Here is an 11,674-nt window from a genome sequence, read left to right on the forward strand (position 1 = left end):
GGAGCCTTTTATGCACAGAATCGCTTTTAAGAGCAACTTCACACAGGGTTTCCTCAGCCGCACCGCAGGGGCAGTACGGATTTCTGCGTGGGGGGAATGATGTAATCTAAGGAGTCGTTCATCATACCGGGTGGGGAACAGGGCCCCATCCACGTGGACACTCTTGGCGCAGGTAATTAGCGGGACTCTGCTAAACCATTAACGAGGCCCCTTGAATGTGAATAAGCTTTAACAGTCACTGCTTTCTGCTTCCAACAGCACATGGACACAATGGTGGCCCACACTTCAGTTTCACAAGTACTGTATTCCTTTTTTTTATTGTCAAACGTTGAATAGCATTTGAATTTCAAAAGGCGCATCTGAGAAATGGAGCTAATGCATTTACAAGGCGCAATTAGCGTGGCGGCCCTCCAGTCTCGCCCCCGCCGTCGATTCCGTGGGCGCCTGCCCCACGCCTCCAGTGGGTCCCACGTCTTGACGGGTAGCTGAATTTAATGCCACTGAGCAGAGATTTTCACATTGCTTTGAAAGCACAAATGATCTCACTTCCAAGGATGTTATAAATGACGCTGAAGGTTATCAAAGGTCATAATTTCCAAGGTAAATAAAGAACCGACCCAGATGGGACTCGAACCCACAATCCCCAGCTCCGGAGGCTGATGCCTTATCCATTAGGCCACTGGGCCGGCTGTGGGTGGCTTTTAAATAGACACAATAAATAGATCTGGGGTTTTATAGCCATGGTCATCAAGCAACTTTGCATTAGTCCTGCCTGACAGCATATCACATATTTTCCTGCCAATAAAATGGCGATGAGTTATGTTAGGCTGACCTCAGCTCCTCGGAAAAGGGGTCAGTAAAGAATGTACCCAAACATACCTTCTTGGCTCACTGCTGCCTCCCGTTTTATGAATTTAATAGAACATATTATTGTTCTCCTGTCATTCTTGAAATTAAAAGTGTAACAATTTAAATGCATTTGAGATAAATGCCTCCTGAAAATCAGTGACAGAAGTGCATGACTTACTATGAAGAGTACTTAACTGATTTTTCTGCAGTAGCAGTAATGTGATTCTTAAAGTGGTATTGATATCAAAGTCGTAATTTTGGTATTGTGTCAACACTACCATAGACCAAAGTGATCCTTTGTCACTATGTCTGATAAATGTTTGTCGGTACCTGATCTATACACATAATATTTTACCGCAATGCAGTTCTGTTAAAAAAAAGACAGCTGACATGTTTCTTCCGGGCCGTATAGTGCACATGTGTGCATACGTGTTTTGGTCGCATCATTGACGCCATGTCTATGTTCCATGCCCGGGCACGGTTAGTGATCACACTAGATGTGCCCTGCACCTGATTTCGACCAACCGTGCATGGGATCCATCTCTTCAAGCAGGCCAGGGCACGGACCGGAGTGTCCGCACTAGTCAAACAAACTGGACTTTGGTGGTCAAACGTGTTCGGACACAGCATGGATCGTGTTGTGTGAGTTCATGCTAAAGGGGTCTTGCTCAGCTGCTGGGGAGATTCAGGATGGGGAAACACGGCAGTGTGGGTGTCATAGGCAACGAGGCTCAGGTGATGTATCTGAAGTGCGATGCTTCCATGTCAGTGATGGAATGCCATACAAACACAGGCCATACAGTTAGGTTCATATATATTTGGACACAGACACAAGTTTTACTATCTTACCTGTTTACTGAAATATATTCCAATTGAAGTTGTACAATGGGCATGGACATGAAGTGCAGACTCTCAGATTTCATTTCAGGGTTTCCACATTCAAACTGGATGAAGGGTTTAGGAGTTTCAGCTCATTAACATGTGCCACCCTCTTTTTAAAGGGGCCAAAAGTAATTGGACAATTCACTTAAAAGCTATTTCATGGACAGGTGTCCATTATCAATTAAGCAGATAAAAGGCCTGGAATTGATTTGAGGTGTCTTTTGTTAGGTCAAATGAACTCAGTATGCAGGTGAAACAGGTCATCATGCCACAACATTAGGAGCGGCAAAATCCACAGTTTGGTACATCCTGAGAAAGAAAGCAAGCATTGGTGAACTCAGCAATGCAAAAAGTCCTGGACGTCCACGAACGACAACAGTGGTGGATGATCGCAGAATAATTTCCATGGTGAAGAGAAACCCCTTTGTAACAGCCAACTAAGTGAACAACACTCTCCAGTAGGTAGGCGTATCAATATCCAAGTCTACCCTAAAGAGAAGACTGCATGAAAGCAAATACAGAGGGTTCACTGCAAGATGCAAGCCACTCATAAGCTTTAAGAATAGAAAGGCTAGACTGGACTTTGCAAAAAAAAAAACATCTAAAAAAGCCAGCACAGTTCTGGAACAGCATTCTTTGGACATATGAAACCAAGATTAACCAGATGGACAATGACCCAAAACACAGCAAAAGCAGCCCAGGACTTTTTATTAAAGCAAAGAAGTGGAATATTCTCGAATGGCCAAGTCACCTGATCTCAACCCCATTGAGTTGTGTTTCACTTGCTAAAGACTAAACTACAGACAGAAAGTCCCTCAAACAAACAGGAACTGAAAGCTGCTGCAGCAAAGACCTGGCAGAGCATTAAAAAGCAGGAAACCCAGCGTCTGGTCATGTCCATGAGCTCAAGACTTCAGGCAGTCATTGCCTGCAAAGGGGTTTCAGCTAAGTATTAGAACTGAACATTTTATTTGTAGTTATATCAATTTGTCCAATTACTTATGAGCCCCTGAAAGGAGGGGATTGTGTAGAATAATTACTTTAGTTCCCCACATTTTTCTGCAATGTTTTTGTTCTACCCACTGAATATAAAGCTGAAAGTCTGCACTTCAACTGCATCTGACTTGTTTCTTTTAAAATTTATTGTGGTAATGTACAGAACTTGGTCTCTGTCCAAATATTTATGGCCCTGACTGTATAAAGAAAACAGAAGCAGAAGCCAAATAAGTTAAACAGCTGGCATCCCATCCAGGGTGTGACCCCAGCCTTGTGCTATTAGCTGCCTGGAAGAAGCCGCTACCCTGTTACCCTGAGTAAGTGGTTCTAAGATGGATGGATGGATGGATGGATGGGTATATTGTGATGAGGACTTCAAAAATTCATGTCAAAAATTTGATATTCAGATTTATTTGGGGACAGATAATGGGCACAGAAATGTTCTCGCGGGGATCTGAAGTAGCCCTTGGTGTTGATCATATGGGAACACCAGTCAGTGAAGGGAGGGCTGCACGGGTGGGGAGGGCCACATGGAACATGCCGGAAGTCTGCGGCGAGACTGTGGCTGCACTCCAGGTGAGGGATCAATCGCTTGAATCAAATTGCGCATAATAAGCTATTTTTGCAGGCTGTTTTTCACAGAGCACTCTGCGGTGACTGTGACCTGCACTCCATCCGGCTCTGGTGGTGCATCACATAGGCATCGCTGAGAGGGGGACCCTGGGGGATTGGACACTGCGTGCTGAGAGAGGCCATTTTCAGATCGTGTGTTGAACGATGACTCCATCTGCTCTGCCATTAATCAAGCCACCAATAACTGAATACCCCTGGATACAACGCAGCCAATCAGGTACAGCTGGAATGCCCATGAAACTGCTGCCAGCTAGACTCCGGTCAGCTGACACTCATCACTATGCTATTTTACCATGAGGCTCAAGACAAGGTCACATGATGCTGGCGGAGGTATTGCTGGTTGGAAATGGGGGGTCCGCTCATTGCTTTAGCTTAATCGTTAAATTTACCTGTTCTCTCATCCCCTTCAGCTTCAAGACCTTCTGTGGTTCTAATTGTTGGGCTGATGTATACCACCCCAAATCTTCCCCCATAAATAACCTCACAAATCCCACGCTAGCCCTACATCTCCACCTACTTCCATTTTAATGGAATGCCAAGCCAATAGGAGCGTCGTTACAATGAAGCAAATCCCACAGAGTCGCTGCTCAGAATAAATATTTACACTTTTTTTTATAGACTGTAGAGGATTAACTCAGTCATGAGACACACTTCAGAAATGCAGCGAGTCAGAATGATAAAAGAAGCTGGTTGACCTCTAGCAGCGGCGGGCAGCGGAATGACAGTCACATGACCACCCACTCAGGAACTAAACCCTGGGGGAGGTTCAGAACTCCGGCGTCTCTCCTAACTGTCGCACCAGCTTGCTGAGTTTCACGCAAACTCTCACTGCTCTCCCCTCCAGTATCCCGAATCAGGAGCGAAAATTCATACTCAGGAGAAATAATCAGGAGCCAAATAAACGATCGACTGTGATTAACCTCATGCTGTCCCCCGGTGGACAGACGGTGCTATATCACCTGCGGCAAAGCCGTAAAACCTCGGCAAAGAGCCACCTCTGTGCGTAAACGTCTCCGAAATTTATGAAACCGACACGTCAAAAGTCAATTATATTTCATGATGATCCACGTCTGACATCGCAGAGGTTCTGTTTGGACTGGCAGAAAGGCATCTGGTGTCATGTGACCGTCTGTCATGATTTAATGGAAACTGAGCAGGTGTAAATGTACGAGTGGATCTCCCCTCCGGCATCTCTCTCCCATGACGTTCTGACTGATCGTCAACTGGCTCCCCCACAGACGGGAGCTGAGACGAGTTAATATGTGCCGTGATGTCCCCATCGCTACGGGGGCGTGAGGTCACAACTCCCTTACCTATACGTCCACGTTACCAAGGTGACCATTTCACTCCCTCCTCCTTCCCCCCTACCCGGGGGCCCTTGCTTGGGCAGGGATGCCATCGTCACATCACGCCTGTATTAAAATGCAAAGCACTCCAGATGAGGGATGAGCTCACTGGTACACCCCATTTCGGTAATGTTGTGGCACTACTATGTGGCTGGTTACCACGGCAACTGCATCCACCTATTCCAGATGATGATACTAGAGCTGTAATGTGGAAATGATTATCTCTATATGCAGGTATCTATATGTATATATGTATCTGTGATTGTGCATATCACATATACTACAAGGGTGTTGTAACTTTAAGATCATTCTTCCTAAGTTGCAGTCTGTCCAATTCCAGAAGGTTCTAAGTGTCCCTTAATCGTGAAGCTTGACATGCCACCGCATGCCGGGAACGGTTCCTTCACACCGGCTTCCTCTTCCTGTTTACATGCTGAGAAGCGGCTTTAGAGTCATCTGGAGCAGTGACTGTAATTAAAATCGCAATGGACGAGGTGTACGATCCGCTCGGAAGCCGTTTGACACCCATTTCTGCAGGAAACACACATAAAAATATCACTAGAACACTTGTGTCTTTAAACAGTAATTTATTGCATTACCAGTGAAGTTCTTTGAAGTTTAACTGCCAATGACATTGGATTATGCCAGCTTTCATCTGTATTTCTATAGCATACTGAGGCGTATCTGTGATCGTGTCCATTGAAAAGGTCATGGGAAAAGGGAACAAGTGACCGGACAGGACACGAGGCAGGGGGAACTCATTCTAGCCGATTCAAGACACAGACTCCCCAAATCACATGTATGATGTGAGGCGACTGCCATAGAGCCTATTACAGTCGATCCTTGTGCATCGCGACTTTCCCCATTGCAGTTTCAGTATCCCAGGGTCAGCATCAGAAATTAAATAGGAATGTTTTTGGGAGTTTTGCCAAAGCCGCAGATGATGTGCGAAGGCCAGAAGACAACATGCAATAAGTTTAGCAACTCATAAGTGCATAAAATATTAGTACAGTGCTGGTTTGGAGGACTCCAAGCGAGTTTACGGCAGTCACTCATGTAATACCTCACATCTGTCTATGTCATGCTTCTCCTATGTTTTTGACCAAAGGTCACAAAAAATTTCACACATTTTTTCCAGACCACACAGGGTGAGAATAACAATGACAATGTGATGCTCATGAAAGCATTGCAAGGCCTTTGCAATTAGTTGAGTCGAAGTAGAGTACAGTATCATATCAAGTTACATTTATTATTACTTAATAATAATAATAATAATAAACATTATTATTATTGAGTTAATATTACAATACACTGAATTATTATTATTATACACTGAATTATTATTATTATTATTTCCCACATTAAAAGCGGTCCAGGGATTGCAGGGTATGTAGACCCATGTCCTCGCTGTCGCAGGCTACATTTTCAGACACAGAGCCCCTATTTTTCCGCTTTTACTCTGAAGGTACTTACAGTGACAGAATAAGTGGGTTTTAAGGGTGAAAGTGTCCGCAAAGCCGGTAAATCGCAAGCTGGCTTGGCTGCTCCGTGAAAGCTTGTGAAAACCTGCAATGTCGTCTTATTAGCACAGAAGGAGCCTCTTCCCAAGGGCCAGAGGAGCACAGAACACCCCCATCCATAACAATCAGTCCCTTCTGTGGGGGGGGGGGACATCAAGACCAGCTGAGGGGTTTCTCCCAATCAAGTGAGCGTCAAATGGCAGTTCAGCCCCATTGCCGAATGATCGAGGCTCAACAGAACCTAATAAGATGAACCTTGTCTCACTTTGTAAAGTCACACTGTTATTTCTCCCCAGTGAGGAGATGGAAACGTCATGTGACTCTAGCGAAGAAGCTGACGGGGAATGTGCAGAACCAGCCCAAACCGCCTCACGTTATCATCTTGCGACCTTCTAATCCCGTCGCCTTGGAAATCAGTATGCAGGGGGAGATTTAACTAAGCTCATCAGTTACGAATTACGGAAAGGGATAATTGGATCGCATATTCGCTCGTCGGATTAGTCAGGGTGACCGGAAGAGCATTCGGAACAGATGTGCTGCTTGCTCGCGCTGTGACCCATTTGTAGAGCCTGACGATGCTTAGCAGTGGGCACAACAGCCCACTGGTACGGTATCTACAGTATTCGAAATAGTTTACAGTATGTTATTTCATACTTAGTAAGTAGGGGTTGTCACAGCCCTGTACTGGATAAGCAGATACGGAAGATGGATGGATGGATGGATGGATGGATGGATGGATGGAGTGCTCAATGTGTGTTGATGCTGTAAGACGGCATCTTTGTTTCTGCAGCTGATGATACTGTCGATTTTCTCATTCTGACGTGCTTCATTTTCTGTGTCATACACTCTCTGCGCTTCATGTTTGCACAGACTTTGCATATAAGCGCCTGTCAGTTAAACAAACTTAAATGTTAATGCGGATCCGTCTGCTTGGAGCTCCAGTTGGCCGTGTTTCCATCTCCATCCAACATCTGCTTTACCGGAAGGTCACTTTGGGTTTAATCAAGCTGCCATTTTGAATTCTCTAATTAGTGATCTCCTTTTATGATATTTATTGCTAGGGACTGGTTGTTAAGTTATGCTATCGTATGTTAGTCTCAAGTTTGATGTGTTCTCTTACTGGTCATGTGACAGAAAATGGTTTTAATGTCAAGCTAAACGTTACTACAGACACATCATGCTTTTTCTAACATGCCATGTCGTCGAGTCCTAGTTCAAAGCCCGGCTGAAGCACGTGGGGCAGTTCACCTGCAGCATCATCGGGTAACGCATGAAGATAAAATCCAATTCAATTTTATTATCGCAGCCCAAATCCCCTGGTGAACAAGCCGGAGAAAAGCTCCCGAGAAGGAAGGAACCTTGAGAGTAACCAATCTCGGAGGGGGAGCCCATCCTCCAGGGGCCGGCAGAGGAAGTCAAATGAACAAGATGGCAAACTCCTAATTTACAGAGTCCGAATTTTAAGATCTCTGTCCCAGTGCAAAGGGCAAGTAGATGCTGGTGCTGTTTCTGACAGCAGGATGAACAGTGGTACAGCAGCAGGGAAGGCAGGTCATCGACCCCACAGTCTGTGTTAGGTTCATTGTAATGTTATATTATATATAAGGGAACATCACAGGCCTCCTGGCCGGGATAAGCAGCTGGACGATGGATGACAGCAGATATTATGTTGGAGGATTTCTGATTTACCCTCATTCCATCAAATGCCATTCAGTTATTGACACACGTTTTTGAGCGAGCCGGGTCAGACAGCTCCTGGGGGCTTATGGGACTGGCTCAAGCGCCCAACCGGGACATCGTTCTGCCGACCAAGGGATTTGAACCAACAACCGACCGCTCAGAGGCACCCCCTCCCACACACAGCATCAGAAACAATGCAATTTAACCACCAGGCAACTTGTCTTCCGCTGGAGCTTTTTACATTCTTCTGAACGCCACATCTTTATCGAGCAGCAGAAACCATTTCACCGGCCACTTTTTCCCCAGATATAAAACTGAATGGAAAATCTGTAAAAGATTCCCAGACCATTTTTATAAATGACAATCAGGAATAAATCCTGAAGAGACAGTGAGAGAAAAAAAGCACGTTATTCTCTCAGACAAAGGGTGTCTACATTTCCTCTTGGAACGGGATGGATGAGTCTATAAAAAGAGCAGAATAGACATATTTTATATAATCCAGGAGCGATAAAGTTCGAAGGTTCTGATTGTCGAGGTTGAGGTCTATGTCCGGCAACGGTGCCGGAGGAGGCAGCCCGGTAAGTGAAAGGAGGCCAAAGGAGAGGAAGCGGGAAGCCGCGCGGACAAGTAATAAAGCCCAGGGGGTGACACCGTTGTCCCAGTCAGGCTGCTCCATGCCCACTGCATCCTGGGAAAATCTCCAGGCTCCCTGTGACACTACACTGGATAACTGGATATGGAAGAATTGATGGATAAACGCGATTTTGCTAAGCTGACCCACTTGCTGCTTAGTTCACACACTTGAAGCAATTTCTGCATTCAGTATTTTCTCTAAACTCTAAGCTCTAACAATGACAGTAATAATAATAATAATGCACTTTATTGATCCCTTGTGGGGAAATTCTCATTTCGCCTACCTCATCTTGCTCTCCGTGACACACAAACACATATATAGGTAAGAGGAGGTTTGTCAGGGATGGACAGCCACCTGCAGCAGCGCCCATGAATCTGGGGGTTAAGGGCCTTGCTTAAGGGCCCTCAAATGTGACTATTCTGCAGAAGACGGGCTCTAACCTGAAACAATTCAGGTTGCAGTCCTTTCTGATATCTGCGGTAAGTTTTTGGTGGTTCCTGTGCAGAGCAACCTTACCACCCAGAAACCAGGAGCAGATTTCTCTGCTTTCTTTCATGTTTGAAGGCCCAGAAGAGCTTTGGCCACCTCAACAATGGCTTCTACAATCATACGGAGCCCAAGTGACAACAGCAGGCTCTCAATAAGGCAGCCCCCAACTCCCCAGCCAGAGTGGGCTACACGGTGCCTCTTATTGAGCGTTTGCTGGTCAGGGACCAGAGGCTCCTCAGCCCAGCACAGGGCTTGCGATTAAAGGGCCGGCTGCATTTCACACCGGGTTCACTTCAGTTTAATATCCTGTGGCCTGCCACTTTAAAAGTGATTTCTAGAAGCAGAGGTCATTTAAGAGAACAAAACAGCAGCATTATGAGTAGTGAGCAGAAAGCTATAAGACCAGAATAGCGGCAAAAATCATTGTTGCCCCCACAAGGGAATGGCAGGGAATTCAGAATGGTACTGTTTGACCTCCCTCTGCACCCCAGCCGATTGAATTAAACCCCCAAATTCTACTGCCCCTCACCTGTACAACCAGTCAGAAACACTGGAGTGATCAATGGGAATTGGGACAAACCATTCTGTGCTTGTTGGGGTACAATCATCCCACCCATATGGGATTTAAAGCCTCATTTCTCCCATTGCTGTTGTCATGGTCTTGTTAACCATACATGAGCTTATAACATCCTCCCAAGGTCTTAAGGATCCTGATTGGATCCTTACACTATCCATAGCGCCACCAAATGATAAAAAGGTCATTGAAAACAATGTATAAAGAGCTACGATGCAGGAGAAAGTGGGGGCATAACTGAAATGATAAGCATAAGAAGCCCCTCCTCAAAAATCCATCCTCCCAGTAGCCCCGCCTCCTCAAAGATGCATCCTCCCAGAACACCCTCCTCCTAAAAAAATGCACTATCCCGGAAGCCTCTCCTCCCCAAAAATGTACCCTGGCAGAATTCCTTTGTCCTATCAGATTCTCATACCTCTGTAGTTTGTTATAGCGTGTTGTCCCTTTCTGATATTGGCCCGTCCAGCGGCATCTTGGCCTCTCAGAACAAAGGAGGGACTGTGACTGACTGGCAGCTCTGCCAGGTGGAGGCTGAGAGCCAGCGGCCTTCCGGAAACACTCTGCGCCTCTCAGAAGCCACACAAGTTGTCCAACAATGCCAGCCTGGGTTGTCTTACACGGTGAAGCACAACAGAGGCCTAATTTAGCCTATGTCTGTCACACCTGGGGTCATCCGGGATGGCAGTGTGACAGGAGGTGGGATGCATTTTAATTAGCACCTGATGCGCACCTGAGATACCAGCAAGACCATTTAGCGCCTGGCTAATTGCTGTAGTTAGCAGTTAGGAGCTGAGCTGAAGAATGTTGTCGGGCTAAGCATCTCAAACCAGTGCCTGCGCCCCCTGCTGATGTGTTTTTATGTAAACCGGCAAATTCTGCCCCGACTTATTGCTGCCTCCATATATAGTCTCAGGAGAGCAGTTTCCCGTTGAGTGTCCCATAAGGGTGCAACAGGATCTCAAAGGAACAACTGCAATTCCTCTCCTGAGACTATATATGGAGGCAGAAATGTCCCAGCCTCACACCCTAATTCATACACTGTTTGTCAGTTCCAGAACACTCCATTTGATGGGGGTGGGGGGGGGGGCGATGTTGACGTGACTCAGTCAGATGGGGGGGAGCACAGAGATATAGGAAAGGCTACAGGAACACATCAGCGAGGGGTTTGTAATCATCCTTGTAATAGACTGATTTCATTGCCCCGCCGTTGGGTTAAACCTCACACTGTTCCGATGCAGGTCACACTCATGCATCGCCGACGCAAACTCATTTACTTGCACAGTTCCTTGCAGAGACCATAAACACACGCACCCCAAGGAATAAAGGTCTAGATTACAATGGTTTAAAAAGCAGATATCTTTCAGAAGCCTTGTTTAAGCTTAAAACTGCTAAATCCCTTCAGCAAAATAATATTTTTTTTCCCTTATCCTATTGTCTTTCGTTTTTCGATTCTCAATTTATATGTAAATTGCAAAGATTTTGTTTTCAAGACAATGACGTGCCAGGGGTAGTTTATTCATAAGTTAAGGTGGCTCATTGCGGATGTTCAGGGTGCCTGGGATGCTTTTCATCTGGGAAGGCGGGGGGGGGGGGGTTCCACCTGAATCTCTAAGGCTGGCCCCAGAGGGCCCCCGTTTATAGCGAGGCCCCATCAAAGGTGAGACGCTTGTCCGCGTTTCACGTTAGCTGTGTTTTACTCATTACTACAGTATGTTGTTACTCTATTTCTGTGTCTATAACTCCCTCTTTGGGTTTTGCATTATTGAATATTGTTGGTGTCTGGGTTTTGAAAAGTGTTGTTTAAATCCTGTCTTTTATTATTACTATTGTTTGTAAAACTAGATACACAAGTTCTGCAGTTAAGATAATAATTATTTTATTGATCCCTATGGGGAAATTGTTTTTACCCCTCCCTCAGTGTGGAAGTAAAATTGGACATTAGTAGGCCTGGGAGGGGAGGCATATTGGGTCTGTTATGTCTTAGGCTGTACTCTTTGTAGAGTAAGTTGTCCATGAAGGGCAGCCACCTGTTGGGGCACCCAGGGAGCTGGGGGTTAAGGGCCTTGCTCAA

General features: G+C 45.7%; 1 non-coding gene across 1 annotated transcript; it reads right to left on the minus strand.

Annotated features, from left to right (window-relative positions):
• Positions 1-613: 613 nt before the first annotated feature.
• trnar-ccg (transfer RNA arginine (anticodon CCG)) lies at positions 614-686 on the minus strand. Its single transcript has one exon. It is a non-coding gene; the product is annotated as a tRNA-Arg (tRNA).
• Positions 687-11,674: the final 10,988 nt, after the last annotated feature.

Source organism: Paramormyrops kingsleyae, chromosome 4, assembly GCF_048594095.1.
Source record: "Paramormyrops kingsleyae isolate MSU_618 chromosome 4, PKINGS_0.4, whole genome shotgun sequence".
NCBI lineage: Eukaryota > Metazoa > Chordata > Actinopteri > Osteoglossiformes > Mormyridae > Paramormyrops > Paramormyrops kingsleyae.